Raw genomic sequence first — 26342 nt, 5'->3', positions numbered from 1 at the left:
CCTCCGTGTCGGCAAGCGTGAGGAATTCCCGCTGTAGGGTGTTGCAATACGTTCATGATTCGCTTATAGTGGGTTGCTAGAGTGACAGAAGCTTAAACCCGAGTTAGAGGGATTGTTGCGTATGGGAATAAAGAGGACTTAATGCTTTAATGCTATGGTTGGGTTTTACCTTAATGATCTTTAGTAGTTGTGGATGCTTGCTAGAGTTCCAATCATAAGTGCATATGATCCAAGTAGAGAAAGTATGTTAGCTTATGCATTTCCCTCATATGAAACTGCAATAGTGATTACCGGTCTTGTTAACAATTGCCTAGGACAATTCCGCACACTGATCCACCATTATTCCACACTCGCTATTATAATACTAAGTAATATATTCTAACTTTATGATAACAGCACTTACTTTTATGTTTTAGCTCTCCGTTACCATGCAAAGTTATCCTCTTCATACCCACAACATAGTTTTATTTCTCGTTGCTAGTTGGAAGTAAACGTTCGGTGCACGTAGAGTCGTATCAGTGGCAGATAGGGCTTGAGAGAATATTGATCTTACCTTTAGCTCCTTGTGGGTTCGACATTCCATACTTATCACTTCCATATTTGGAAAGTTCTACGATGATTCCTTACACTTGGGGATTATCAAGCTCTTTTCTGGCGCCGTTGCCGGGGAGCAATAGCGTGGGGTCGATATTCTCGTGTGTACTTGTTTGCTTTCTTCAGTAGATTTTTTTCCTTTTTGTTTCTGTTTAGTTGTGGGTGAAACATACAAAACAAATTAAAAATGAAAATACAAAAAATTATTACTTGCCTTTCATGCCTATAAAGTTTTTCAAAAAGAGAAGTGATTGGAAGGTTTTGCATTGTAGAAGTGAGGGTCGACCTTGAACACTTGTGTTCATGCTCACGGAAACAATGTAGAATTTTTCATGGAAGTTTCTCTATAAATAATTGTCCTCTTGTATATATTCATTGTATTATAAAAATAATGTGCCAAGCTTGGTTTTAGGATGATTAGATTGCTTGTTTGCTATGTGAAGAACAGAAAATAGAAACTTTGGCTGTAGTGCATGAATTTACATTTTTAACTGGAAAGTCAAATGGTTCTGATTATTTTTGCACATTACTTCTGTACAAAATTTTCAAATTTTCAAATTTAGTTTATAATTTTAGGTGTTAAAGAAGTTTGCCGAACTTCCAGATTACTACAGATTGTTCTATTTTTAACAGATTCTGTTTTTCGTGTGTTGTTTGCTTATTTTGATGAATCCATGGCTAGTATTGGAGGGTATGAATCATAGAGAAGTTGGAATACAGTAGGTTTAACACCCATACAAATAAATAATGAGTTCATTACAGTACCTAAAGGTAGTGATTTGCTTTGTTACACTAACAGATCTCACAAGTTTTTGTTAAAGTTTTGTGTGGATGAAGTGTTCGAAGGACTAGGAGTCACCGATGTGAGAAGAATAAAGAGAGGCAAGATTTCAAGCTTGGGGATGCCCAAGGCACGCCAAGTAAATATTCCAAGGATACTCAAGCATCTAAGCTTGGGGATGCCCCGGTTGGCATCCCATCTTTCTTCTTCAACGATTATCGGTATACCTCGGTTTTTGCTTTGTTCACATGATTTGTGTCCTTTGTGTTTTTGTTTTTCCTTTAAGAACCATCCTAGCATGAGATGTACCTTCATCAATTTATAGAATACTTCATATGCTTCACTTAAATATTTTAAGTATGATCTTATAGAATTGCTCTTTGTGCTTCACTTAAATCTTTTGAGTATGGATTTATAGAATGCTTCATGTGCTTCACTTATACATTTTGAGCTTGGATATTGATTAGTCTATGTTTTTTTTGAACGGGTTGATTAGTCTATGTTAGTTGTAGAATGCTCCATGAACTTCACTTATATCTTTTGGAGTATGAATAGTACTATCATTTAAAAGTAGGTTTGGAAGAGTGTCAACTTTAGGAATTAGTGATCCCACTATTTTGGAGGATGTTGAATCTTAGTGTGATATTTATGAAAGTGGATTTGGAAGAGTGTCAACTTTAGCTAGTGATGATTCCACTATTTTGGAAGAGGTTCCAATTGAGTATGAGAACAAAGTTGCTATCCATGATGCCTCTGAAAATTATTATGAGGGAGGAATACATGCCTGTAGGAGTTGTATTAATATCAAGTTTCCTCCCTATGTGCTTAAGGTTTTGAAGTTATACTTGTTTTGCCTTCCTATGCTAGTTGATTGTTGTTCTTATAAATTGTGTGCTCATAAAACCGCTAGGCATAGGAAGTAGGTTATATTTAAATATGCTAGTCATATTCTTCAAGATGCTCTGTTTGTGCTTCAATTCCTATCTTTTATGTGAGCATCATTGAAATTATCATGCCTAGCTAAAAGGCATTAAAGAAAAGCGCTTGCTGGGAGACAACCCAATATTTACCCTTTCTGTTTTTGTGTGTCTACATGATTAAGCTACTGTAGTAATCGTGTTTTATAGCTTTTATTTGAATAAAGTGCCAAGTAAGACCTTTGGGAAGACTTGGGTGCCAAGTAATCGTGTCTTACTTTTATGTTTTAGCTCTCCGTTACCATGCAAAGTTATCCTCTTCATACTCACAACATAGTTTTATTTCTCGTTGCTAGTTGGAAGTAAACGTTCGGTGCATGTAGAGTCATATCAGTGGCAGATAGGGCTTGAGAGAATATTGATCTTACCTTTAGCTCCTTGTGGGTTCGACACTCCATACTTATCACTTCCATCTTTGGAAAGTGCTACGATGATTCCTTGCACTTGGGGATTATCAAGTCTGTGCGTAGATTTGCGAAAGTGATCGTTCGTGTCTTTGGTCCTGAGTATCTTCGGGCACCCAATGAAGATGACACAAAGAAATTGATGGCAGCTAATGAGAGGAGAGGTTGGCCTGGCATGCTAGGTAGCATTGATTGTATGCATTAGAATTGAAAAAATTGCCCCAAGGCTTGCAAGGAATGTATTGTGGCAAGTCTCGTGATGCAACAATTGTGCTAGAGGCCGTAGCATCCGAGGATTTATGGATTTGGCATTGCTTTTTTTGTATGCCGGGCTCTTTCAATGATATCAGTGTGTTGCAACGGTCTTATTTGTTTGCTAGGCTTACTAGTGGTGATGCTCCTGCTCGCAACTACACTATCAATGGGCATGAATACACAAAGAGGTATTATCTTGCAGATGATATATACTCTTCTTGGTGCACATTTGTCAAGAGCATCAAAGAACCCAAAACAAAAAACATTGTGAATTTGCAATGGTGCAAGAGGCAGTCTGAAAAGACATTGAAAGAGCATTCAGTGTTTTGCAATTTAAGTTTGCCATTGTCCGTGGTCCTGCTTGTTTTTGGGATAAGAAAACCTTGAAGAACATCATGACATGCTGTGTTATCCTGCACAATATGGTTCTTAAAGATGAGAGATGAATGAACTTAGAATTCTTTTACCACAATGTGGGTAGCCGTGTCAAACCAGCTAGAGACCCAAACCGCATTAGAGCTTTTCTTCAGACATACAAGGAGATTGAAAATGCAGACACACACTTTCAACTTCAGGAAGATCTCATTGAACACCATTGATAAAGGGCTGGACAGTGACTAATTTTTGTATTCATTTGTATTTGTATTCATAACAAGTTTTGTATTGCATTATTTGAGTTTACTACGGTGATTTGAATAATTATTTGTAATGCGGATGATTATTGTATTATGTTTGATTCGAATAATTCAGTTTGTTTTTGATTGTTGAATTATGTTGGATTTGATATTTGCGGGCTGATGATATACGGGATGCAGCGGCGCAAAAAGCAGAACCCGCATAGCCGACTCGTAAAAAAACATATTTTATGAATATACTTTGTTTGGGGGTCTGTATCTGTACCAGCCCGAGCTAGCCTGCAAAAGCTGTTTTGCGCGAACTGCAAATACGTTTTATGGGTCGGCAGGACGCGGGGTTGTTGGTCTTAGGCACCTCCCGCGGTCGCTCCTTTTGGCTTTTGCGAGCGCCCAAGACGAATTTTTTCGTTCAAAGCACGAAATTGAAAATCCCACCCCACGAACGCAATCTCCTCCGCCTCTTCCCATTCCCAAATCCCGCCGCCGCCCTCCGTTTCCCCAATCTCACCGCCGCCGCCCTCCCTCCCACCTTCTCTTCTCTCCATGAGAAGGCCCCGAGCGAGCCGAGAAGATCTGCGCCGTCGTCGAGCTGGCACACAGGGGAGGTCCGGTCCCACAACTAGGCGCCGAGCTTCTCTCTCGGGACGCCGCCATGGTGTTCTGTCCCTTCCCCACAACCGCGCAGCAGAGGAGTCCTCCGTCTGCTTCTTCTCCGAGGATCTCCGACCCGAAACCCTAGACCGCGGGCGGCCCCAAGAACAGCAACATCGACATCGACACGGGTATGGTATGAATCCCCTTGTCTACTTCAGGTTTCTCCATCTCCGCATCTGATGCGCTTGCTTCCATCTGCCTGCGTGAAGGGGGCCATGGAGAAGGGGGAGGACGGCGATGATGCAGTTCCATTCCGTGTAGCTGCTCCCAGCCTGCTAGTGCCGACATGGAAGGGAGAGGAAGGTACCCATCTCCTCTCTCTGTTAGGATCATCTCTCTCCCTCTCTCTCTGAAATAAACATGAGCAGGCAGAATTGGAAAGGGGAGGAAAAAAACGTGCGCAGATTGGTAGAATATCAATCCATCTGTTAGGTTGAGTATTTATTTGGCTCACAAGTTGGAGCCTTTTCTGTCTGCTGCCTATTACGGATTGCAGATTGACCAAGACAGTGCCTTGTAATGCTTTTCACTTGCTTTCACAAATGAAATTATTTACCGTTTGCCTTCACTGAATAAATGGTCATGTGAATTTGATGGGTTAGTCAAATTAGATATTCAGTTTTGTGTGTATAACGTTTTGGTTCAGTTTTGGATGACTAAAACTGGAGATGTTCAGTTTTGTGTGCATCATGTTTCGGTTCAGTTTTGGATGACTGATACTGGAGATGTTCAGTTTTGTGTGTAAGCATGTTTTGGTTCAGTTTTGGATGACTAAAACTGGAGATGTTCAGTTTTGTGCGTATCACGTTTTGGTGCAAGTTTTCGATGACTAAACCTGGAGCAAACTCTTCCAGTCAGTTATGAGCTGACCAATTGACTTGTACAGTCCAACTGATCGCTACTTATAATTGTACTGTCTAGTCATCTCCCAACGCTAGCACTAGCAATCGCCCTTCCGGCCAGCCGGCTTGCACTTATTTTTGTTTTCAAAGGTCGAATCTTGGGTTGCTTGGATTGTTCCATGCATGAATGACCGTTCTGTTTTTGTTCCATGGATGATGTTTGCTGATAATTTCCTTCATTCCCTGTGCCGTGTGATTGAATGGATGGTTAGGTCTCACGACAAGGCTGCGCTCGCTCAACTGCAGCGGTGACCAACTTCGAACCCAAGATGGCGTGTAGGTTCAGCCACCTCTTGTCTCCACTGTCACTGGTGACGGCGTGGTTCGGCCTTGGCTACAAGCATTAAAGGTGAGTGCTCCTGAGTTCCTCTTCTATCACTTTCTCTGAGCACGTAGAGGAGGTCCGTTGGATCTCTGATTGCTTTTCACTACTTGTATGCTGCTCTGTAAGTGTAGTAACGTCAACAAGCGGCCTAGATAATCCTTACAAGGCAATGGAACGAGCGTATCATATGATATAATATAACTCAGTGGAACAATATCTAATTAGTAGTACAATGTATCAATCCATCTGTTAGGTTCAGTACTTATTTGGCTCACAAATTGGAGCTTTTCGTGTCTCATACTAGGGATTGCAGATTGACCAGATCAGTGTCTTGTAATGCTATTTGCTTGCATATGCAAATGAAATTATTTTATGTTTGCTTCCACTAAATGGTCATGTGAATTAGATGGGTTAGTCAAATGAGATGTTCAGTTTTGTGTGTATCATGTTTTGGTTCAGTTTTGGATGACTGAAACTGTAGCAAACTGTGTACACATCATGTTTTTTCTAACCGGAGAAGAGAACTCCCTCTGCACTCTTCTATTGTCAAATCAGATCGCCCTTGAATGCACTAACGCATTGTGTCTGCCCATATAAATTAATCTGGCTTAACATTTTGGTCAGCCCTTAGCTTTAGCCATTTGCTCTACTGGAGTGTATGTGAATGCTACACAACCCATGGATAATTTTTTGTGCCTTGATTTGGTCTACCTACTTTGAGCTAATTGGTTATATTGTGCATGGACAATAATATAGGACAGAGTTGGGGATCTTTTTTTTTTGGTAGTTTTGTTTGACTGGATAATAGTGTGTACTTCTACTCAGGACTTACACAATGCTGCTCTTCCAGCTAATATTGGTAAATTCCAAGGACCCACTCTTCCTATCAGTTATCAGCTGACCAATCGACTTGTACAGTTGAACTGATCATTATAATTGTACTGTCTAGTAATGTCCCAACTCTAGCACTAGCAATTGCCCTTCCCTCCAGCCGGCCGATGCTTATTTTTGTTTTGCAAGGTTGAATCTTCAGTTATCTGGATTTTTTGATATATAAATGCTCATTCTGTTTTTGTACCATGGATGATGTTTCTGATGAGCTCCTTCCTTGTGTTATGTGATTGAATAGATGGTCATGTTTTATGACTGCAGCAGTGCTCGCTCGACTGCAGCGGTGAAGAGGCGGTGACCAACTTCGAGCGCAAGGTGGCGGTGTGTAGGCTCAGCCACCTCTTGTCTCCACCGTCACCAGCGAGGCGCAGTTCGGCCTCGGCTACAAACATTAATGGTGAGTGCTCCTGAGTTCCTCTTCTATCACTTTCTCTGAGCATGTAGAGCAGGGCCGCTGGATCTCTGATTGTTTTTCACTACCTATATGCTGCTCTGTTTGTATGTATGTAACCTCAACAAGCGGCCTACATATTCCTTGCAAGGCAAGGGAACGAGCATATCATATAATATAACTCACAGTGGAACAATATCTTAGTGTATACAGACTTGTATAGTTTCAGGTGTCCCCTGTTCAATTTCCAGTGTACACTTGTATAGCCTGTATACTTTATTTCTCGAATTGGACTAACTTGTGTCATTCAGCAACCGTTGTTTAGTTGACTTTGATTTGAACTAATTTCTAGTTCTTAGCTGCTTGCTTCCAGACCCACTGATTTTTACTACTTCTTTGCTCTGTTTGTACGTGTGTAACCTCAACAAGTGACAATGAAATGGAATGACTGTTAGAACTCATTGTGGAACAATATATAGCTAGTTTAGACTTGTATTAGTTTCAGGTGTTCCTTGTTCATATTCTAGTGTAGATTTGTGTAGCTTCTATACTCTACTTTTTTGATTCAGTCCAACTTTCGTTGTTTACTTGCTCTTAGATTTGGCACCACCATGGTTTTGGTTTAGGCTTTAACTGTCAAGAATATGATACTGCACTTGGTTTTATCTCCTGGTTGCTTCCACTAAATGGTCATGTGTGAATTAGATGGGTTAGTCAAATGAGATGTTCAGTTTGTGTGTTATCATGTTTTGGTTCAGTTTTGGATGACTGAAACTGAGCAAACTGTGTGTGTGTGTGTGTGCATCCATTGTACACATCACGTTTTTTCTAACCGGAGAAGAGGACTCCCTCTGCACTCTTCTATTGTCAGATCAGATCGCCCTTGAATGCACTAACGCATTGTGTCTGCCCATATAAATTTGTTTGGCTTCACATTTTGGTCAGCCCTTAGCTTTAGCCATTTGCTCTACTGGAGTGTATGTGAATGCTACACAACCCATGTATGGTTTTTTGTGCCTTGATTTGGTCTACCTACTTTGAGCTAGTTGGTTATATTGTGCATGGACAATAATATAGGACAGAGTTGGGGATCTTTTTTGCTAGTTTTGTTTGACTAGATAATAGTGTCTACTTCTACTAAGGACTTACGCAATGCTGCTCTTCCAGCTAGTATTGGTAAATTCCAAGGACCCACTCTTCCTGTCAGTTATGAGCTGGCCAATCGATTTGTACAGTTGAATTGATCGTTATAATTGTACTGTCTAGTAATGTCCCAACTCTAGCACTAGCAATTGCCCTTCCGGCCAGCTGGCCGACGCTTATTTTTGTTCTGCAAGGTCGAATCTTCGGTTGTTCGGATTTTTCGATATATAAATGCTCATTCTGTTTTTGTACCATGATGATGTTTCCTGATGATCTCCTTCCCTGTGTTTGTGTGATTGAATAGATGGTCATGCCTTACGACTGCAGCGGTGCTTGCTCGACTGCAGCGGTGAGGAGGCGGTGACCAACTTCGAGCCCAAGGTGGCGGCGTGTAGGCTCAGCCACCTCTTGTCTCCACCGTCACCAGCGGCGATGCAGTTTGGCCTCGGCAACAAACATTAATGGTGAGTGCTCCTGAGTTCCTCTTCTATCACCAGCACCAGATTGCCCCATCTTACCCCCAACAACGGTAAAATTTCATGATATGGTAACTATGACTAAACAACACCAGAAAGCAGGTTGGTAAGGTCATGATTTTGATGCTGTTTAACTTTAGCATGCTAGGTCAATACTGAACAAGATATGGCAATCTTATTTTTAGGAAGGAGTATCATCTTCAAATGCAACTAATCTAGCAAAACAAGTTACAAGAGATATCCCTCCCCCAGTTCAATCTTTTGCAGTAACAAATGTGGATTCAAGTCTCAGCAAAATGAACCACATGGTAATGCAAGTACTGTACTGTAGTAGTATTTTCTATTGTCAAAATACGATTATTTACTAGATATTTTACAAACTAGTCACAGCCGTATTATAGTTGTCGAAAGAATGAGCTGTAGATAAATTGTAGTTGCAGTTTGGCGTTAGTAGAAGGGGAGCCTTGGCGCAGTGGTAAAGCTGCTGCCTTGTGACCATGAGGTCATGGGTTCAAGTCCTGGAAACAGCCTCTTACAGAAATGTAGGGAAAGGCTGCGTACTATAGACCCAAAGTGGTCGGACCCTTCCCTGGACCCTGCGCAAGCGGGAGCTACATGCACCAGGCAGTTTGGCGTTAGTACCAGATTTGGGGATTGGAGTTATAGGGCATATGTGCTACTACGTCCGATCCATAATAAGTGTCACGGTTTTGAACCAACCCCAGTTCAAAACTGCGGCACTTATTTTGGATCAGAGGTATTATTTGTTTGGTGCTCCGATTTACTCTCTACTGAAGTAGTACTATGAAAATCATCATACTTTTATAGATCAGGATCAGATCTCTCATTCTTAGACAAAGTGCAGTGTGTGCTTCCTAGACAAGAATAAAATAACATCTTCCTAAATCTCTATTCTTACTATGGGTTGATCTCAGTTCTGTACGGTCTGCAAGTCATAAAGTCCAGTGTCTGTTCTTTTCAGTTTACAGCAGTGATCTCTGCTCTTTCCAAAGTGTAGTGCAGTTTAATGAGCTTGATGAATCTGGTTTGCAGGGAAGAAAACACACAAGGGACATGATTTAAGAACGTATATACATTGTACATGATCCAAGAACACACATCGGACGATCTTGCAGAGAAGAATGGAGTGAGAATGATTGGTTATGGGTAGGAGGATGATTTCGGCCTTGGGTGGAAGAAGATGAGTTTGACACGGAGAAACACGGCGGCGGCAGTCCGGCGAGGCGGAAGAAGACCATGTCAGCTGTCCAGCAAGGCGGAGGAAGACCACGGTCTGATCTGATTCGTGTGGTTTGTGCCATCTGGTCCGATCTGGTCTGGTCAAGGGGACCAAGGAGAACCTGCTGCTGGTTCAAGGGCCATGGTGCTCAACATCACCACCATGAAGCTTCCCCTGTTGCGCCAAGGTGACGACCTCTCTCGCCTCTCCCCCCTTCTGTTCGTTTCGATTTGGCCGCCGTCAAGTATTTCATTCAAGAATATGGGAGCATGCTCATGTATTTCATTAGAGAAATACCGCTTCTATTTGCATGATTGCAGGCAAGTATCAAAAGGCTTAGTGTTTGATAAATGTAATGATACGATCATTTTAAGGAATCAAATCACTTATGCTAGATTACATCCAAGTGAGACTGCTTATTGTTTAAAATTCCATGACACCATAAGTGTTACTCGTTATGTAATCTCTCATGCGGTTTAACTGTTGGTTCGGATAAAGAGCTTTCTTTTTCTAAGGTTTTTTACATCCCTGTAGCTTATTTGGTGTGGATGGATTCTTTAACCAAATTAATAAAATGTTCCTGGCTTCTTTATTGTGGATGGTTGTACTTTTCAGTTTGATTTAACTGAAAAAAACATTTTAGTTCAGACAAAGAGAGAGTTCTTTAACTGAAATATTCTAGTCTGTGGATGTCAGAACTTTTAGAGGGACATTGTGATTTTGGTTCACTGTTTCTTCTCTTGACAAGTGGTGTATGTGTGTAACTGATCCGCACGAGATGAGATACCGTCAGAACAATGCTCTTCATGTCAGGGAAGAATATGTGACATGTGTTTGCAATGACACAAGGTCACTCCCACCCAAGATATTTTTTTCCAACTTATCACTGCTCTGCTCTATCATAGTTTATAGACATTGGCATCGTGCTCATGTTCACAGTGGACTAGTTGCCTTTCTTTGATGTCACTGCTAACTCAGGAATTTTTTTGCCACCTTGGAGAACAGAAGACAGCCTGACCACCTACCCACCGAAGTTGATGCAGCAGCACCTGGAGTTAATCCCCAGGATGAACCCATCCCCAGTGGCATCATTGGCACCGACGATGACATCGTGTGTATTTATATAATTTATCGGTAGGGGATGGCTCGCTTATGGCTATATTTGGTACTGCAGGATGAGACCGAGCACGAGGATATCGTGGAGGATGTATCCCTCATGGATATTGACAGCGCCGACTCGGGAATCCCCTGGCAGCAACTGAGTACGTTGAGGAGATTTACAAGTTTTACAGAGAAAATGACGTGATCTTTTATCCATTAGTGTAACATAATGTGCATCCGCATTTTGTGAAAATAAATGCCAGATTTTCTATGAAATGCGAAGGTACCTTGCAGTCATTATGCTTGAATGAATAAAGGTAGGCCCATGCAAAGAAAATAAATGAATTTGACCAGGATCCTGTAATCAGTACACATTAAATGATAACTCTATTGTTGTAGCACTGTGAGCGACTAGTTTGGATATAAATATTAAAACCTTTGGTTTTAGTGACTGTTATGGCACCAAGGGACAACGGGGCTAGTTGATCCGAAGATAGGGATTTGGTTATGGTCTTCTTGCCCGTGTAGTACTGGAAGGTTCATCTTGGGTCAAATTGTGAAGCTAAAAAGTGACATTGATTTCACTTTCTCATAATCGTGTCTTAGATCAAATACATTACCTTTGAACCACATAAATCAACCGTATGCATTCATAATAAAATTGTGATTTTCTTGATGCAAACCATAATCAACATGGAGAACAGTTTTTTATGACAGCTGATAGCAATTCATGCTCATTGGCTGGTAGCAATACTCTTTCTCCTGTTGTGTATGCCCTGAAGGTTTTGGGCTCCTTAACTTTTCATTATTACCTATACCAATATGGTTTTATGCAGGAAATGAGCTTTGTGTGTCATGGTGACATGTCCACTCAAGAAGATTTAAATGAAAAGAGAAGTTCTGATAGATTGGCTCATTGAGGTAGAAGGATCTGCATGTTTCTCTTTTACATTAAACAATTTTTTGGGTCGGGACTGGGACTAAGCTCACAGGCTTAGGAGCCTAGGGCCAGCAAGGCTCCATGGCGTGTTCAGAATATACCACCTTGCACAAGTGGACGGTGGTCTTACACAATATACATAAACTATCTGTCATGTGCTTAAGGTAGGTACCAGTCCTAACTCCCAAGACATTAATGTGACATGGTTTGGGTACTGCTCTGAGGATAGAGGGTTGGCCAGCCATGGTGCTGGGGATGAGGAGATAAGACTGGAGACAGGGATTAGATCTTTGCCGGCTTATTCATTAGTTGGATCATCCATATGGGGTTGTACCCTTGTAGGGAAGAGTCTACTTGATGCCTAAGAATACAATCGTAACTTAACGAACAGTATCCTTATCTTCCTATTCACCCAGCACTTTCCTAACAGATATCCTTACTAAATATATAACCTGCTATACTTGTTTCCTGAATTGATTGGTCACTGTACTGTCCACGGGATACTTATCAGGTGAATAGTGATTCATGGGGACGAATCCTAGCTTGGTGCTGTGCCATTGGGCCATGACCTAACACTGTCATTGTTTGATTATGAGTTGCTTCTTAATTTCGCCTGAAGATATACATGTAACAGTTGAATTTGTTGTATTTGCAGAAACCGTGAAACCAATTCCTCAACATCTTATCACCTATAAGGTTTTTGGCAAACCTAAGGCCCTCATTATGCACATTATGACCTGGTTGGAGGGTGGAAGGTATGTGTGCATATGTACGTAATTAACGGGTCAAGTTCAGTCTTTGATTATTGTACAATGCTCTCTGCTATCGTGCAGGCTGTCAATGAAGTGTACCCTTGCATAATAGAGTTCCTCTCTCAACGTGATGAAGTGTCTTCTTAAACTCTCATTATCCGTATACATCAGACCTACCACACGCCATTGCACGATAGTCATCTTACACTGGAACGGGATGATACTGTGTAATCATGCAGTTATTATCTGCTTACATCACAATTGTTACATGCCATTGCACGATGGTTATCCTACATTGGAGAACCGGATGATACTGTGTAATCACCAAAAGGACAATGAAGTGGTGAGTAAAAAGTGTATTTTTCTGTCTCCTTTCGACAGAAAAAGCTTCTAATTTGTTTCCTCACATCAGTTGATCATCAATGTAGTGTGTCGCCTGTAAATGATATGTCCATTACCAAAATAGGAACTGAAGAGGATTTACTAAATTTGCTTCACACGTATCCTAGTACTGATAATTGCTCACAAATTAAATAAAAAAAGTACGTTGCTGAACTGATGAAAACACTTGCAAGACAAAATGGCACCAGAGCAGCTGGAGTTTTGGCCGGATATATAGACAATACTAGGACCGATATTATCTGTTGCATTTCTTAGGCATTTGACATATGTTTGTAGGGTATGCGATTAAAATACCGTTGGTTTTTTGCGGCGTTAAAAGGGATTTCATTGCTCAAGGGATTGAACGAAGCCAAACTGTTGTTCTAGCTTCAGAAAGGCTTGCCCTGAACCTTTTGTATCCTATGGATTGTACTTATTTGAAACAACCGTGTTTGGGACTCGTCATATTTTAGTTGCCGCTTGATGGGTCCATATTTTATTTTATAGGTTTGAGTTGATGGATGAACACTCTTTCTTATCATGAACATAATAGACAGATTCTTGGAAAAACAAGTGGTGCCAAGGAAGAAGTTGCAGTTAATTGGAGTGACAGCTATGCTCCTTGCTTGCAAATATGAGGAAGTCCCAGTTCCACTTGTTGAAGATCTAGTGGTAAGTTATGAATTGCAGTTGTACAAAAGGACCAACCATGGAAATGGTTATCATTCAATATTGTATGCTCATAATGCTCAATGGTTCTGGTTACCTACTTATCTCATCAGTATGTTATGAAGTGAGCCTATATTCCATCGGGCCAACAGGCCAGCACATATACATGAAGGGAAATAAGCAAAGAAGCCCCTATACAATATGATAACTACACACACAGCACAACCCTGTTCTAACACCCCCCCTCAAACTCAAGGGGGATCTTGGACACCGAGTTTGGACAGGAAAAAGCTGTGTTGGGACCGTGTCTGAGCTTTCGTCAGAAAATCAGCAAGCTGAAGCTCCGAGGGCACATACTGAGGGGCCACAATTCTGTCTTGCACCTGAGAACGAGTGTAGGAGGCATCAACACCGATGTGCTTGGTGAGCTCATGCTTAACAGGATCACGGGCAATGCTGAGTGCCCTAGTGCTGTCGGAGAGCAGAGGGGTCGGTGTAGCAGTGGAAACACCAAAATCCTGAAGAAGCCATCGTAGCCAAGTAATTTCTGCAGTCACGGACGCCATAGCTCGCAGCTCAGCCTCAGCACTGGAGCGAGATACAGCATTCTGCTTCTTGGTCTTCCAGGCAATCAGGGAGGAGCCAAGAAAAACACAATAGGCAGAGAGAGAGCGGCGATCAGTGGGATCGCTGGCCCAGGTAGCATCACAGTAGGCCTGAAGCTGAAGAGAGCTGGAGCGAGGGAAGAATAAGCGACGAGTCACGGTACCACGAAGGTAACGAAGAACACGAAGAAGGTGACTGTAGTGAAGTTGAGTGGGAGCAGAGACAAACTGACTTAGAATGTGCACAGCATAAGAAATGTCAGGACGAGTGATGCCTATATAGACAAGGCTCCCAACAAGATGGCGGTAGCGTGTGGGATCTGCAAGGGGTTCACCCTCACCAGGACGAAGATGGAGACCAAACTCCATAGGAGTGTCAACCGTGCGCTGATCAGTGAGGCAGGCACGAGTGAGAAGATCTTGGATGTACTTCTCTTGAGAGAGATAAATACCCTCAGGGGAAGAAATGATCTCAAGTCCAAGAAAGTAGCGAAGAGAACCCAAATCAGTCATCAAGAATTGCTCATGTAGACGTTTCTTCACAAAATCAATGAATTGGTGGTCAGCCCCTGTGATAATCATGTCATCAACATAGAGTAGTAAAAGGGTGCGACCGCGAGGAGAAGTGTGAATAAACAGAGCAGGATCATGAACACTAGCAGAGAACCCGATCCTTGTGATGACGGCGGAGAAACGCTCAAACCAGGTACGAGGAGCTTGTTTCAGCCTGTAAAGAGCGCGCCGAAGGCGACAGACAGTGCCATCAGAGACAGTATAGCCAGGAGGCGGCTGCATATAGACCACTTCCCGCAGCTCACCATTCAAGAAGGCATTCTTGACATCTAATTGAGAGATGGACCACTGCCGAACAGCAGCAACAGCCAAAAGAGTGCGAACAGTGGTCATGTGAGCAACAGGAGCAAAAGTCTCATCATAGTCACGACCATACTCCTGCTGGAAGCCACGCGCAACAAGACGAGCTTTGTAGCGCACGAGAGAACCATCTGAATGTGTCTTAACCTTGTAGACCCATTTGCAAGTGATGGGTCTAACGCCTGTAGGCAGGGGTACAAGGTCCCAAGTGCCTGTGCGCTCAAGAGCATGAATTTCCTCTGCCATAGCATGCTGCCATTCAGAATGAGCAGCAGCCTCACGATACGTAGATGGCTCAACAAGAGTGGTAGCAGCAGCAACATAGTACGCAGGAGGCTGGAGAGTGTGGCGATCACGCAGATTATACCGGGGAGCAGGAGGGGTAGGTGGTTCTGAAGGAATGGGACCCAACAGGGAAGGAGTGGAAGTGGAAGTGGGCGCATCCGAGGGAGAAGGGTGCCGAGCACGACGGGAGTAGACAAAAGGAAGCGGAGAGAGAGGGGAAGTGGAAGGTGGCGCATCAGAGGGAGAAGGGTGTTGAGCACGACGGGAGTAGGTAAAAGGAAAAGGAGAGAGAGTGGATGGCTCAACCCGAGTAGGAGAGTCAGGAATAGAAACCTCATCATGAGCAGACACAGGTGAAAGGCTAGGAGTGGACCTACCAGGTGACGATAAAGGTGAAGAATCAGGTAGAGTCAAAAAAGAGAGAGGCTCGACTAACGACTCGGTTGTGGCAGTAGAAGAATGACGAGGGTAGAAGGAGCGAGACTCATCAAAAGTGACATCTTTGGAGATTCTCAGTCTTCGAGCAATAGGGTCCCAGCAACGGTAACCTTTGTGCTCCAAACTGTAGCCAAGGAAAACACATTCAACAGATTGAGCAGTCAATTTGGTGCGTTCATGAGGGTGGAGAAGAACAAAACAGGCACAACCAAACAGGCGTAGACCACTATAATCAGCTGGACCATCACCTAGATGATCAACTGGTGTCCCTCCCTGAAGAGCAACAGAAGGCTGAATATTAATGAGATAAACAGCGGTAGAGACAGCCTCAGCCCAAAAGTGCGGGGGAACAGCAGAAGATAAAAGAAGAGCCCGAGCAGCCTCAAGGACGTGACGATGTTTGCGTTCAGCCACCCCATTTTCAGCGTGTGCACCAGGACAGGAATACTGAGGAAGGGTACCCTGTTCAGCAAGGAAACCACGAAGCGCACGAGATAAGTACTCGCCAGCCGAATCAGCACGAAAAACTCGAACAGAGGAATCATACTGAGTGCGAACCATGGTAGCAAACGACTTGTAAATTTGAAGCACTTGACTACGAGATGACATAAAGTAGATCCAAGTGTGGCGAGAAAAATCATCAATGAAAATTATATAATATTTGTGACCCCCTTTCGAAACAAAGGGGGCAGGACCCCATACATCAGAGTGAACAAGTTCAAAAGGTCGTTGAGAAACAGAATTACTAGAGGGATATGGAAGTTGTATCTGCTTGCCAAGCTTACAAAGTCAAAGCATGGTAGTGACATATAGTAGCACTCATAGAAAGTCAAAGCATGGTCATGCTTATGGTTTGACGATGTAGTAGCACTCATAGAAAGTCAAAGCATGGTCATGCTTATGGTCATCGTCTGAGTTTGCATGTGAGCTGTATGAATCAGGAGGGACAAGAAGCAGAATTTTTTCCTTAGCTTGGCAGTGACATATATCTGTGGCTTTTCTGGCTGATCAACTTTGTGCTTTATGTGTAGGTCTCTTCAAAGAATTATCAAATTTATTGTTCGGCTACTCAGGTATGGTGGACTACCTCTTCCTCGGCCACTACCTCAGCCTCTTCCTCAGTTCTGGTGAGTCCCTGGTCTCCTCCCTCTCTGCCTGTACCCTGAGATGGTCCGACCATCAAGCAGTGGCTGGTTGTGTTGTTAGCCAATGAGTTAGGGCTCGGTTCTGTGGTGGTAGTCTTCTGGCCATCATAATCTTGTTATTTTGCCTTTGGAGATGCTCATCTGTATATCCAGCGAGATATCATCTGTAGCGGCAAGTTGGATTTTACTTATGTATGGCCTTGTGTAAATAAGTATTTTTGCTTCTTGCAATAGTGGTCTTGATTATACATTTATGCCACAGTATAAGAGATACTTTTTTTTGCAAAGGGAAAATGATAAACTTGTCCACCTTTGGTTGCTCATTTTAGTGGGAGGATTTGTATAGGTATGCATGCAACTGGATCAAGTCTTTAAAACTTGAGTTCTTTCATCTCAAAAAACCATTTCTATTTCATGTAATTGCTGTCTCACAACTACTCATTCTGGCACTTCACACTATGACTGAATCCTTTTCAGTTCAGTGTTAGTTAATCTTAAAGAGGGCTTTAACAAATTAGTGGCCGCTCCTCTACTGATTGACATGCTATGATGATTCTATAATGACTGACCAGCTTGCATGCTGCAGATCTGGTCCATGTCTTCTCCAAGCTGCCACATGATCTCAACTTCATGTCCACACGGAGAAACATTAATTGGATTGAAGGAAGGTGTTTCCTAGCCCTGAACTACGATTATTCGCTCGCTGTGGCTGAATGGTCACTGATGTCATTGTGAATCTGTACGTGTAGGTTTCAGATGGCGAAGCCGGTCATCATCGACCCGGGACTCTACATGAAGAAGAACATTGCCGGAGCGTGCCAACATCCTTCAAGCTCTTCTCCGGTAAGGAGCAAGGGCATTGCTTAATCTGGTAACCCAATTGTTGACGTATATACTAGAGTAGAAATGGTATAACTAGGATTTTTTTTATGCTGTAGTAGCACTCATAGAAAGTTGAAGTATATCTGTGGAGGGTCAAGAAGCAAAATTCTTACTTAAGATTGGTAGTGACGTATATATGCGGCTTTTTTGGCTGATCAACTTTGTGCAAAAAACATCAAAATTATTGTTTGGCTACTATGGATTGGTGGACTACCTCTTCCTCGGCCACGACCTCGGTCTCTTCCTCAATTCTGGTGAGGCCCTGGTGTCCTCCCTCTTTCCCTGTGACCTGAGATGGTCCGAACATGGAGCTCTGGCCGGTTGTTGTACTGGCAAATGAGTTACGGCCCAACTCTGTGGTGGTGCTCCTGCGGCCTCCGCATTCTTGTAATTTTTCTTTTGGAGAAGCTTATATAGATCTCCTATACTCCTACTTGCTTTTTCCTGTAAGTGGTCATAATTAATCCGATTCAAATCAAATTATAGCCTGGTGTCTTACATGCTTGACATGTCCATCAGGGTAAGTCTTGTTCATATCAGTTACCTTAGTATTTTTGGGGGCTTCCTTCAATGTCATGACATTATTACCTTGTGCTAATTTTATTCAACCTGTTGCCCTTATAAATGAATTTTCTCCTGTAGCTCCACTGTAGAGAGTGAAATTATGTGACTTTTCTGTAGGTCTTTGGCGGTTTTAGGATTTCAGAATTGATTCAGGTCCAAATCCCCTTTGGATGAGGACTTGAGGTTGTGCTAGTAGTACTGGTACTTCTTTAGTCGACTGAAATTAAGAAATGCTCATGACCTTTTTAGTCAGCCCAGAGGTACCTGAAATCAATGCTTGGCACCTTGTCTATATGACTCCTAGCAAACATGTGCCCTCTAAAAGCTTTCGTTTGTCCTGGAGAGTACATTTTCTTCTTACTCCTGTCCCGTCTGTTTGCATCAAGTACATATTATCAGTCAGTCTGCAGGGAGAGATGCATATCTGGTTTTCTTTGTCTGGTGCTCATGTGCTTATCTTGTTCTTTGATTGTGTATGGCTCAGATTATATGGTTGAGAAGCCCAGCGTCGACAAGAGCGTCAGCCTTAAGCTCTGCATCCTCCTTTACAAGCAGTACGGAACCATCATGTCACCATGGCTGGTCTGTCAGTGCGGATGCTTTGAATCCACAGTAAAGAACGATTCTTTTGTTTGTCTCTAGTCTTACCATGAATGTCTCGTGTGATCCTTGATGCAGACCGTCGGGCCCCAATTCGACTAGACTACCATACACATATTGATCATTTTAGATAAATGAGCTAGGATGGCTGGAGAGTACCCCTCAGGTATATAGGTTAATTTGACTTGATTTGGGTAATATTTAGTCCCTCTTCTCTGTTTTGGCCTTGGTGATTCATCATTAGGTTTGATTACTACACTAATCTTACATTGTACACTTGGCATGTTTCCCAGTTTGACCTAGGGGAGTTCTATGGTTAAATGAATCTTTTTGGCCAACAAATGTCTGGATCCTAACTTGTGTACATGCTGTACCCCACTGCATTCTGAATTTCCCCCAACAACATACCTTTAGTTGGTTGTCGTGTGAATTTGAAATCCGATTACCACATTGTTAGTTTGAGGATGATTTATGATGGTTCTATATACAAGTATGATTTAGTGCTTTAATCTGATGGTATTGGTTAGCGATACATCATCAATTCATCATTGACAAAAAAAATGAAAGCACAGTAGAAAAAATATAAACATGCTATCCCGCGTCTGTTCTTGTATGAATGTGTGGCCGCAGAGTCATTGGATATTAGATAATATGCTAGCATGTATGGAACTCCCCATGTATAGAGATAAATTGATCTGACTTGGGTAATGTAATATTTGATCTCACTTGTCAGTAGTATCCTCCGTGATTCATTTGGAGTCCACGCGTGATGGGATTCTTACATTTGGTACTATTGCTTGTCTCCCAGTAAGACTTAAGAGAGCTTTATGGTTAAATGAATCTTTAGTTGATCAACAAGTGCCTGAATCCAACCCTTGTGTGCCTTTTTTTGTCCAAATGATTTCCTTGGTAATGGTATATCAAGTACGAAGGGGAGCCTTGGTGCAGCAATAAAGCTATTGCCTTGTAACCATGAGGTCACGGGTTCAAGTCCTGGAAACAGCCTCTTGCAGAAATGTATGGAAAGGCTGCATACTGTAGACCCAAAGTGGTCGGACCCTTCCCCGGACCCTGCGCAAGCAGGAGCTACGTGCACCGGGCTGCCCTTTTTTGGTATATCAAGTACCTGAACTTTTTGATGGCCATGCTTTTTGATATGCAGTCTTAGAATTTAAAAATAAGTGATCCCATCCCCTGATAATTGAATATTTTTTGTGAGGTCCTCTCTAGGAGCTTGTCAACAGAAGCGATGCTCCTGTAGGAGTACATGCCTGTTCATTAGCTATTCTGTTCATATATAGCTCACTGTATTGCAAACTCTAAATATCCAGCAAAATAAATGTTGCCTGGAATATATTGTCCTCATGTGTTGCTCTCTATCATCATCATCATTCTGTTACCTTATTACTTGGCTATTAATTAATGTTGTTCCTATCCACCCAGGACCTGACATGGTAAGAATGGTGCTGCAGGAACTGGAGGGGATACTGGAGACCGTGAACCCGCAGTCGCCATCACTTGAAGTTTGATCTTCGAGAGGGCGGAGTGATCCCGAACGAGAAGACTGCCAGTGTGAACTTAGGTTAGCCGCTGGCTCCTCTCCTCTGCTCCCTCTGATGCTCTGTGTGCCCTGAAATGAATAATGGTCATATACATTTCAGTTTTATAGTACTTGAAGATATGTGAATAAGTGTGACTCTTTTTGATGAATAAGTATCGAAACAATAAAAGTTATCAACTTTTTATTGTTTTATGCTGGCCATCGAGCTGTTGGCGACTGCCTTCCGGTCATCGAGCCGATGATTTAGGGGTTGAATCTGTGGTAGTGGTCTTCCGGCCACCACAATTATGTGATTGTGACTATCTTTCTTGTAAATGAAATTAGTCTCCTTTAGTTCTGTGCTGGTTAGCATCATGTTTGGTCTTTGGTTGTGTTTTATCCATTTTGATTTTAGTCAATAGATATGCTATATGTGTTCCTGAGAGTCTGTACAGTGCAGTTCATATACACTTGTTATTATTTACATATAGTTGCTCTTAGATTTTGCACCACCATGGTTTTGTTTTAGGCTTTAACTGTCAAGAATATATATAATACTGCATCTCCTGGTTGCCAGAGTTAGATGAAGAACTGTGGTACTGGAAGAACTTGCTGCCATATGTTTGTGCTTTTCACAGTGAAGATAACAATATGATCTCATGTATACAGGGTGCACGTCAATGGATGTGCTGATGCTGGCCGTGGCCTCATGTGCTCGTGCGGCTGGAGGCTCTGTGGCCCCTCCCTTGAGCCTCTCCTTCGGTTTCTGTTATGTGGCATCGTCTACAACTCTGATGGGTAAGTCCTCTATTTCCCCTCTATCACGCTCGGGTCTCCTGCCGCAGTGTGATGGTTCGAGCCATGGCTACTGCCTGTGTAGGCCATCGAGTCGTAGTTGATCTTTGTGGTGATTATGTTCGGCGTTGACCTCCTGTTCATACTCTGGTTTTTGGTGTTGATGATATGCTAGCTTGTTAGGTGCGGTTACTGGAACAAGACTGTCAAGGAAATCAAATTGCACTAGTCAGTTTCTTGATATGTTCTTTGGACTAGATCCAGCATGACTGCAGATTGCATTGCCATGATAATAATTCATGTACATGTATGATAACAAATTGCTTGTGTCTTGAGCTTGTAAACATAAATAAGCTCCTCTCTAGGAGCTTGTCAACATAAATGAAGCTCCTGTAGTAGTAGATGCCTGTTCATAGATATTATGTTCATGTATAGCTCGCTGTTTTGCAAACTCTAAATACCCAGCAAAATAAATGCTGATTGGCATAATTGTCCTTTATGTGTTGCTCTCTATCATCATAACCATTTTGTTACCTTATTACTCGGTCATTAATTAATGTTGTTCCTGTCCACCCAGGACCTGACTTCATGGTGAGGATGGTGCTGGAGGAACTGGTGGGGATACTGGAGACCGTTGACCCGCAGCAGCCATCGCTTGAAGCTTGATCTTCCAGATGGTGGAGCGATCCCGAATGAGAAGACTACCAGCGTGAACTTGGGTATGCTGTTGGTTCCTCTCTATTCCCTCTCATGCTATATGTGCCCTAAAATGAATAAAGGTCATATACATTTCTTTTTCGTAGTACCTGAAAGATATGTGAATAAGTGTGGCTCCTTTTGATCAATAAGTAACAAAACAATAGAAGTTATCAAGTTTTCTTGTTTTATGCTGGCGATCGAGCTGTTGGTGACTGTTGTGCTGGTCATCAAGCCGATGATTTAGTGATCGGATCTGTGATAGTGGTATTCGGGCCACCACAATTATGTTATTGTGACGATCTTTCTTGTAAATGAAATTGGTATCTGTTAGTTACGTGCTGGTTAGCATCATGTTTTGTCTTCGGTTGTGTTTTATCCATTTTGTTTTTAGTCAATAGATATGCTATATGTGTTCCTGAGAGTCCGTACAGTGCATTTCAAATACATTTGTTATTTACATATAGCTGCTCTTAGATTTGGCACCACCATGGTTTTGGTTTAGGCTTTAACTGTCAAGAATATGATACTGCACTTGGTTTTATCTCCTGGTTGCTAGAGTTTGAGGAAGAATTGTGGCACTGGAACGAACTTGCTCCCATATGTTTGTGCTTTGCGCAGTGAAGATAACAATATGATCACGTGTATGCAGGGTGCACAGTGTCAATGGATGTGGTGATGCTGGCCGTGGCCTCATGTGCTCGTGTGGTTGGAGGCTCTGTGGGCCCCTTGAGCCTCTCCTCCGGCTTCTGTTATTTTGGCTCCTCCTGCCGTGTGATGTTTGGCATCGTCTACAAGTCTGATGGGTAAGTCCTCTGTTTCCCCTCATCACGCTCGAGGCTTCCTGCTGTCGTGTGATGGTTTGAGCTATGGCTGCTGTCTGTGTTGGCCATCGAGCCGTGGTTGATCTTTGTGGTGATTTTGTTCGGCGTTGATCTCCTGTTCATACCCTGGTTTTGCGTTGTGATGATATGCTAGCCTTTTAGGTGTGTTAGTTTTGTGGTGGACTGTCGAGGAAATCTTGTACTAGTCAGATTCTTGATATGTTCTTTGGACTAGATCCGGCATGACTGCAGATTGCTTTGCCATGATAATAATTCATGTACATGTAGAATAACTGATTGTGTCTTGAGATTATCTTTGATTTGATACTTCAACTGTTGTGAAAATCTTGTTCCAGTCATCCTAGGTCATTACAGATCGAGAAGAATAGCGTCATGTTTTGTTCTTTTGCTTTTGGCTTATCCATTTAGATTTTAGTCATAGATGTGATATAAGTTTTCCTGAGATACTTATTGGCGCTCTTACGTAAACTAAAGTACCTGCTCATAGATTTGGCAATAACTTATAAGTACTAACCCAACCCAGCATGGTTTAGGTTCAGGTCCTAACTGTCAAGAACATGATACTACAACCCTTGGCTTTATCTACTGGTATCTAGAGTTTGAGGAAAAAGTGCAGTACTGGAACTTACGACTAAATGGTACTTCATCTGTCCCGTAATATAAGATGTTATTACATCAGTGTACTGTAGTAGCATCTTATATGAGATGTTATTACATCAGTGTACTGTAGTAGCATCTTATATAAGATGTTATTACAATCATTGTATTGTAATAACATCTTATATATAGTTATTACAATCAATGTATATTAATAACATCTTATATATAGGACGGACGAAGTATTCAATGTATAGGCCTTTTACCAGTCATAGATGTGTAGTGTAGATGATGTGCAATTTGTTGTTATTTCTTAGACGATGACGAGGGATGTTCTCTTGTTGAATGAGTTCCAGAGCATAGATTTTGTTTTTAAATCCTGGTTTGGTCAATATTATGGCAGCTTAAGCTACATGTACTGTTGTTGTGGATAGCTGCTATTATAGTTTGACAAGTGTGTGTTTATTTACCTTGCACGGCTCCAGTTCTTCTAATTGCTGATACATTTGTACTTATCCCAGCTGCTATTATATTACCAAGTGTAGAATGGCTTTTAGTGTTTATCTACCATGCACAGATGCTTAGAGCCATGGATCTTTTCTTGCTTATATATTTTGTCTGTGTTCTGTGTTCTGCTCACTAGAGAGACCTGACTCAGCGGTTTTTTTAATGTCACAGGAGATCAAAGCTGAATGGGAAAAAACCGGCAAGTCACAGGCTGAGGGAGGGGAAGTCGATACACGCCACGTGTAGATGTGATATTGGATGATGGATATGTGTTATCATATCGATCAAATTGTCTCCTGTTTGGTGTTGACTGAAGAAGAGGTCAGTATGAACTTCCTGCATCTGACATTTATTCAACTCAATATTTATATGCAATTATCAACTCTTGGGGGATTACTCCAGTTTACATAACTTTTGTTTGGAAGCTTCATATACCCCTTAGATAACCTATATCAAAAAGACAACATTTATCTGATACAAGTTCATTTTTCTGTGAGCAAGAAACTGTCGATCATCTCTTTTTGGGTTGTGATGTGGTTAGATTTGTCAGAGTAAGATTACTGCAATGCTAACTGGAAATGTTTGATGTAACTATGAGAATATCGCCAACTTATGGATTAGTAATACTAAACATGTCGTCTAAGCCATGTCAATTTGGTCCTTGTGGTTTGTTCCTAATTAGGACCATTCATGAATAACCTTATTTTGGTTGATTTGCGTGCAAATCCCTTGTTCTTGTTGATAACCAACTGAGTTGTGGTCATTTGATGTTTGTCAGGACAGTTTCTATGAGGTGCAACCATGGATATCACCATGATTCTGCTTGATGCCAAGGACTAGGACGCCGACATACGGTCTGCATCAGAAGGTGTTGATTGATCTTTCCGGCTCCCCGATGGGTGATGAGCTTTCTGGGCTGTCTAGGAAAATCCCTATTTAATTGGTCACCCCCACGAGTGAAGAGCGGATCCTCTTTGCTGCAATCTTCAGTACTTATTGGAATTAGAAGCAGTGTTTCCCCTTGGTGATTGCCTCTTTGAAGGGCATGATCGAGCTGCTGCGGTTGTTGTTTGTTTTGCTCGTTCCTGGGACGATGCATATGTTTTTGGAGAAATAGTGTGGTTTTTCCATTTCTATTTTATTATGGACGTGCGGATCAATCTATTTATCAGCCAATGAGTGTATGTAGGCTGATGAGAATTATTGGCTGACATGTTGCTATGCATTTGAAAGATGAAATCAAACCAATCTTCCCAGTTGATGGTCTAAAGGACTTCATAATCTCAACTTACCCTTTGAGTATCCTATGCTTGTAAGCGCTAGCTAGTACTTCCTCCGTCCAAAAAAGCCTGTCACAAACTTGTTCCTCAAATGAATGTATCTAGCACTACATTCATTTGAAGGACATGTTTTTCCGGACGGAGGGAGCATATACACATACCTGTTATTATTGTGAAATAAGAGAAAAGAGACTGCCCCACGCCCATCAACATCAAAAGAAGGCTTGAATATTAGAAAGATGAGCTGTTCCAGTAAGTAATAACAAACTCTAAAACAATTGAGCGTCATCCTCAAAAGGAAATAAAGAAGGATTGCTTGACTGACTTGGAAAGTTTGCTCGAAAAATAGAGGAACTTGAAGCATGTACAGCATCTTTTTTTATTTCACTGTAAAAAGCAAATAACTTCATGTAATTACTACTGGAATGACAAGCAAACGAATTGCTCTGCTTTGTCATTGCTCGTTAAACGGCGTTACTCTGGCTGTTTTTGTTAGTATTTTGGAAACAAAGTCATTAAACGGCGGTACTTTGGCAGTGTTTGTTACTACTAGTATTTTGAAAACAAACCTTATTAAACGAAGGTGCTCCCCCCGGCTGTGATTGTTAGTCAGCTCACCGTTTTCAGATATTCTACCCCCTCCCTCCCGGTTTATGAGATGGTCATGCTGCGGTGTAGACATTGGTGGTTTCCGTTTAGCATTAAAAAAAATGACTTTTCTGTCGTACACAGACCATGCCGTGGCCACATGTATTGCAACTGGGCACCTACTGCCTAGTGATTAGACAAGGCAGACTGCTGAGCCCGCCGTGTAGAAGCGTGCTGGCATGTCCGTCATGCCGCACAGGCTGACAACCCAGCACACCTGTTCTACATCTTCCCCCGAGACTACTGTTTGACTGCACTACCCGAGAAACTTTTTTGAGAGTGGACTCGTGAAAAGATTGGATCTCTGAATGCAAAGATCCATGCTTCCCCGGGGAACGAGGGACGGTGTGGACTGGGCAGACGCGTGCGTGTTCATGATTTCTTCTCCAATTTCATTTTGCGACAACAGTCTACAAAGAGATCGATAACTTGAGTCCTCTCGCTGTTTTGCGTGCAGCGTTTCATTTAAGAACTTGTTAATCGTGGCATGATTGCATGCGCGGCGTAAACCTATGTACTACTGCTGTTTGT

At 42.1% G+C, this 26342-nt stretch overlaps 1 long non-coding RNA gene across 1 annotated transcript; it reads left to right on the top strand.

The window, feature by feature from the left end:
• Positions 1–4019: 4019 nt before the first annotated feature.
• On the top strand, positions 4020–25131 carry LOC119318502. Its single transcript, XR_005154135.1, has 23 exons — positions 4020–4433; positions 4510–4603; positions 5415–5551; positions 6657–6815; positions 8257–8416; positions 9482–9855; positions 10674–10779; positions 10843–10930; positions 11606–11690; positions 12365–12464; positions 12543–12804; positions 13350–13514; positions 16744–16839; positions 17444–17525; positions 17607–17700; positions 18788–18885; positions 18982–19069; positions 20376–20485; positions 21113–21241; positions 21816–21957; positions 22587–22740; positions 24055–24204; positions 24662–25131. It is a non-coding gene; the product is annotated as an uncharacterized LOC119318502 (long non-coding RNA).
• Positions 25132–26342: the final 1211 nt, after the last annotated feature.

The sequence above is a fragment of the Triticum dicoccoides genome, chromosome 6A, assembly GCF_002162155.2.
Source record: "Triticum dicoccoides isolate Atlit2015 ecotype Zavitan chromosome 6A, WEW_v2.0, whole genome shotgun sequence".
Lineage (NCBI taxonomy): Eukaryota > Viridiplantae > Streptophyta > Magnoliopsida > Poales > Poaceae > Triticum > Triticum dicoccoides.
This window is presented reverse-complemented; position numbering and strand designations above follow the sequence as displayed.